The sequence below is a fragment of the Cicer arietinum genome, chromosome 5 (assembly GCF_000331145.2).
Source record: "Cicer arietinum cultivar CDC Frontier isolate Library 1 chromosome 5, Cicar.CDCFrontier_v2.0, whole genome shotgun sequence".
Classification (NCBI taxonomy): Eukaryota; Viridiplantae; Streptophyta; class Magnoliopsida; order Fabales; family Fabaceae; genus Cicer; species Cicer arietinum.
Genome location: NC_021164.2, coordinates 20,081,148 through 20,087,246, shown reverse-complemented (window position 1 = coordinate 20,087,246; position 6,099 = coordinate 20,081,148).

Genomic DNA, 6,099 nt, shown 5'->3' with positions numbered 1-6,099 from the left:
AAAATCTTATTATTTAAAATATGTACACTAACATATAACATATTATATATTTAAATTTAACACGTACACATACATTACATATAGAAGATTATAGTATCATGACTAGAGCATTTAAATTTAACACGTACACATACATTACAACTTGTGTTACAAAGTTCAAAATAATCTTCAATATTCGATAATGATACTATATAAGATTTTTAAATAAGTAGCTTTATAACAACACATTTTATAAATAACAAAAAGAAAAAAAAATTAAGAATTCGCTGATAGACATACTAGCTCACAACACATATACTTAAACAATTTAATTACCCAAATGGAATAAGAGATTAACACACACTTTTCAACTATTTCATAAATAAAATTAACAAGTTTTTCTAATAATAATAATGAGTTTTTGTCGCCTCTTTTATGGACGATGAGTCATCGGAGTAACTAGTCCCTCCTATTCACGGAGTCAATTACTTAGGGTAACCATAACTGTTGTCATTCAAAGTCAAAAACAAATAATTAAAAGGCTCTTTAACATAGTTCAAAAGTACGAAGGCGGCGCCACAACTTCTACTTCTTACTTCAAGTTAAAAACTCCCTTAATTGTCTATCCACAATAATTTATTTGTAACTTACAAGTAGTAACAACGACACTTACATCAATATATAACCAATAATCTGATTGAATAAATATAGAACCATTTAACTTTTAGATGCTCTCCACTACTCTAACTCTATACATTCATTCCCAACAATAAGAACACTTGAGATACAAACAATTTCATATTACATAATCACATTCACATTCACATAAATAATCCAAAAATTAGCACCAAGAATTTACGTTCATCTCATAACTTAAACGATGATTTTAAACATGTAACATATTCTCATAGAAGTCTAATCACTCCAAATTGATCACGATTAATTTTTCTTTTGAATTAATTCTCATTACTTAAAAGTTACAACAAACTAAAGAAGAGATTATTCAAGTAGCAAATAAAATAAATACTTTTTTTTACTAGAAGATACAACACGCTACCAAACCAAATTGAATCAATGCATAAACCACTTTCAAGGTTACACATTATTTTATAAATTGATCTCTAGACTTAAATTGATGTAAAAAGTAGCACTAATCATTTAGCACAAAACAAAATCATTGAGAATCCAAAACTTTTTCTTAAATTACTTTTCAATAAATCATGTCTAAATAAAAACAATTAAAATAAATCACATTTCTAAATACAATTAAAACTAAAATAATTACATATATTTTTAAAATCTATAAGATTTTTAAAATTTCACTCGTACTTTAATTATCAAAAACACACTTCTAAATAGTTAATCACTATAAAAATTATTACTTTTAACTTATATTTTGAAAGAAAATTTAACTAGATAGAAAAATTTCCAATAGATTAACACTTCCAAAATAGTTCCAAATAATTTTCTTATTTTTTCAAAATTTACACACAAAATAACAAAGAAAAAGTTGTATATTTATATACATTTAAGTATTTCACATGACACAAAGCATAAGGAATACTGCTTATGATAATGAATTACACTAATACATAAATCTACAAAATAGCAGCCTCTACTCCGACTAGCTACTCAATACGCATATAGATACATCCCCAATTTCTATCAAGCCACAAAAATGGACTAAAGCATAACACACTAGTATAGTCTTCTAAATGATTTTGGAGGTCGAGTTTTAATCTTAAAAATTTCGGTCCTAGAAGATAAAATTTTAATAATAAAAAAAGTTGGTAAAATAAATGTTAATACATGTACACATACTAATCTACATGATGCACTCTACACATATCAATCTACATGATGCACACCATTTGATAAGGTTAATTCATGTAACAAAAAAAGAAGTACAAACAACATGCCAAAAAATAATTTCGCTCATAAAATACATCGATTATTGTGAAGTAGCAATGTCGATTTACAAGGAAGGGAGTTTGAATTGTAAATGTTCCTATTTAAAATTTTCTATAAAAACTTATGATTTTAACTCAAGATTGATCATGATTGTGAAAACAGAAAACGAAGAATGTTCTTAGTTAGTTAAAATTTGCAATTCAATTTATATATTTAACTTGATAATCAATCAGACTTAATGTAAATAGAAATAAGAGAAGAGATGTCACACAATGATATATTCTGGTTCACTCAACTCGTGTTATGTCTAGTCCTCACACTTATGAGATTTTCACTAAGTGTTAAAAATGGAGAACAATCTTGGTTTACACCATCAGTTCATATCAACATTGATCTCTACACACCAAGTTCTTTTCACCCATAAAGACTTTCAAAATGATCACCTATCAATCTTTAGATATGAATTTACACTTTACCTTTTAACCATAAAAGAATTTCTTATAATCAACTTAAACTATACTCAACACTTATAGTCTTTGAGTTTTACACAATAATGATAAGTGTGTTTGATAGAATCTGAATGATCTCAACTTGTGTTTGAGATTCGATCCTTTACAAGAGATTCAGTATAATAATAACAGAAGATTTAAGTATGATTAGAACGAACTCTTCTTGAGAATGAGAGAATTTCAAGTATATGATTATGAATAATTGATGAGTTTTCTTAGCTCTTGAAGTTTTGATTTTCCTTTGAGCTTGACCTTCCTTTTATAGGCTTTAGAAAGGCTGATGACAGGCAAAAGAGTTATTGGAAAGTGCTTTATTGTAAAGGTTCAGATTTTGATCAAAGACCAGACTTTATTAATTAAAAAATGTTCATGTCTTTGAACATTTTGCATTCTGTTTCTGTGATAGGAATAACTAGTCTGAAGCTTCTCTTTCTTGGATATATTTGATTGTGTTTAATAATCCTTTGATTCTCAGATATATGGTTGATGAATTCAGTTCAAGACAGTGTCTTGATTCACGCAAAATTGATTGGAGAATGATGTCAATCTGTTGGAGAATGATTGTTGAACACTCTGGAGACTGTTTAATCATTATGGAGACTGATGATCATTCTGGAGACTGGTGTGATAATTCGGGAGATTGATCTGATAATTCTGGAGACAGATCTGATCATTTAGGAGACAAATCTGATCATTCTAGAGACTGATGAGAACTTTCTGCATATTGATGTTTAACATGTTGGAGATTGATGTTAACATGATGGAGAATGATCTTGATTCATGTTAACATGTTGGAGAATGATCTTGTTTGATGTTAACATGCTGGAGAATGATCATTCTTGAACTTTGAGGATAATCTTGCTTGATTCATCATATTCCATAACTTTTCTACTTTGTCTTTGGAATTACTTCTTTGCTAAGATGAAAGATTTATATTCCTTGAAGAGTACTGATTATATGATTATGAAATTCAGAAGCAATGATTGTGAAATCCATGAGCAATTTCTTCTTCAACAGAGGAGATCATTTGTTCTTAAAATTTCAGAATTGTGGAGAACGTTCTTCATTTTCAAAACTTTTGTCAACAACGTTCTTCGTTCTATTTGTTCATTTTTGCTTTCTCTTTAACGTGATTTTGCTTGTAATGGTTGATACCTATCTCAAACACACATGAGAAATACCAAAATACTTAGAATCATAATTATAAGTCTTATTTAACTTTTGTTTAGTTATCAACAAAATATTAATTTGGGATTTTGTCTCAACATGTTGACCCCAAAATTTAGATAGCATTTCAAAAGAAATTTTACTATTGAAATAGTTCTTTTAAAAACTTTATTTATATTTTAATCTATTTTCCTTCTCTTTCTCGGTTAGTCTTTGAGATATTTTATCAATGGGTCCTTTTTTCTTATTAGTATCATTTTCAATTACTAATGAGTTCTTAGAATCTAAAACTCTAGCGTCAAGTTAAACTCTAATGAATTCATAATATCAGAATCAATAAATCAACCATTTCAAACAAATATCTTAACACCCTAACATCATGATTCAATATCCTAACATACAAGTTTTTTGTTTTTGGGCATGTGCTAATGTAATGTTCTGGTTGCACGTATGTTAGTTGTCGGCCCTACACACACCAGCCCCTTCTAAAGCAATAAAACTTAGACCACAGCTGGACTAACATAACAACAAATCTATTTAATTTTCTTTAAAATAACACATATTAAAACGGAGGGAATTTTTCAATTATTCTAAACTTTAAATAAAATCAATATTATAAAATAATTTTTATTGTATAAATCAACAAGAATCCAACTCAATTCAAACGAAAGTTATTTTTATTTTACATAATAAATCAAAATTAACTTCTTTTTTTTAAGTTCTAACTTTAAAGTTCTATAAACTTCTAATATTTAAGATTTATTATTACTAATGATATGAATTGCGTAGTGTTTCAAAACTAAGAAATTCTAAATTAATTTCACTAACCACATCCAAACTTTAATATACGACCACAAAAGGCTGATTCTGTTGACCAGATCTAAACTTTTGTTGGGTGGGCTCACTCCCCAAGTGGAACCAACTAGTTTTATTAGTATTAGTATTATTATTATTATTGAAATAAAAGAAAGAAAGAAAAAGTTATTATTGGGCTAGGCCCACGTGAAGGAAATAAAATGGATTTAGAAATCCTAAGAATTAGAATGAAAAAGAGAACGGTTGCCAGAGAAGAAAAATAAGGGTTTGGTTTCGGTGGTGGCAACAGGTGTGTAGCAAACTTGCTCCGTTTGATCTACAAATTTAGTATATTATTCCTACCACTGAGTTTGTTACTTTAATATATAGTTTGAGTAGTTTATCTTCTCTGAGAGTTACTTTGGTATACCCACTTTAGTGGAAGATTGTTATAAGGTTGTTATTGTTGATTGATGTTCCCTATTGTTATTAGGAAGATTGTGGTGTACCCATTAATTATTATAGTGGAAGTTTTACTGGACTAGGTCCCGTGGTTTTTATTCTCTCAATTTGAGAGAAGTTTTCCACGTTAAAAATTGTGTTTGTCTCATATTTAATTTTCTACCAATTATTTTTGCTCTGTGGAATTGTATTTTCTATTTGCCCATTTATCTGCACAGGTGGGGGAAAAAATATTCCGCATTATTGAGATAGTTATCGCGAATTTTCTCTGGTTTTTCCCAACAAAGTGGTATCAGAGCTCGATTGATTTGATTTGTGCATTTAAATGGAGGAGGAAAATAAAGGTCTGAATATGATTAAACTCAATTATACTAATTACACATTTTGGAAGAATTTCATGGAAGACATGTTATACAATAAAGATTTGTATGATCCTATTGAGGGTAACACTACTAAACCCGCAGATAAATATGACGCTAACTTGAAGAAGATGAATAGAAAGACAGTCGCGTTGATCCAGCAGTGGTTGGATCTTAGTGTATATCCACATGTTGAAATTGAAATAGATGCTAACGAGATGTGAGAAAAATTAAAAGAGTTGTATGAACGAAAAAATGTGCAAAATAAAGCATTCTTGATTCAGAAGTTGGTGAATATGAAATACAAAGATAGGGATTCAGTGGCAGAGCATATGAGTATTTTTCAGAATACAATGAATGAGTTGAAAATTGCAGAAATTAAATTAGATGATCAGTTGCAAGTGTTGTTATTGTTGAGTTCCTTGCCTGATAATTGGGAAGCCCTTGTTGTGACGTTGACCAATTCAGCTCCAAGTGGAAAGTTGAAAATGTCAACAGTTAAAGAGAGCATGTTGAACAAAGAAGCTCGAAGAAAGGAACGTGGTTTGATTGGTTCTTCCTCAAAGTTAGACGCACTAGTTTGAGAGTCACGGAGAAGAAGTCAATCTAGAAACTTCCATAGACGCGACAACTCTGAAAGTCGTAGCAAGTCAAGAAGCAAGTCGATGACTAGAAAAGAAGTGATATGCTATCATTGTGGCAAAGCGGGTCACATAAAAAGAAATTCCAGATTCCTTAAGAGAGATCAATCACGGGAAAGAGATGAAGACAAAGAGAAGAAAAATGATAAATATACAACAGCAGTTGCATCTGTTAATAATGTCTACATTGTTTATTATGATAATTCCATAAACCTTTCATGTCAGGATTCAACTTGGATTATTGATTCGGGTGCCTCATATCATGTTACTTCTAGG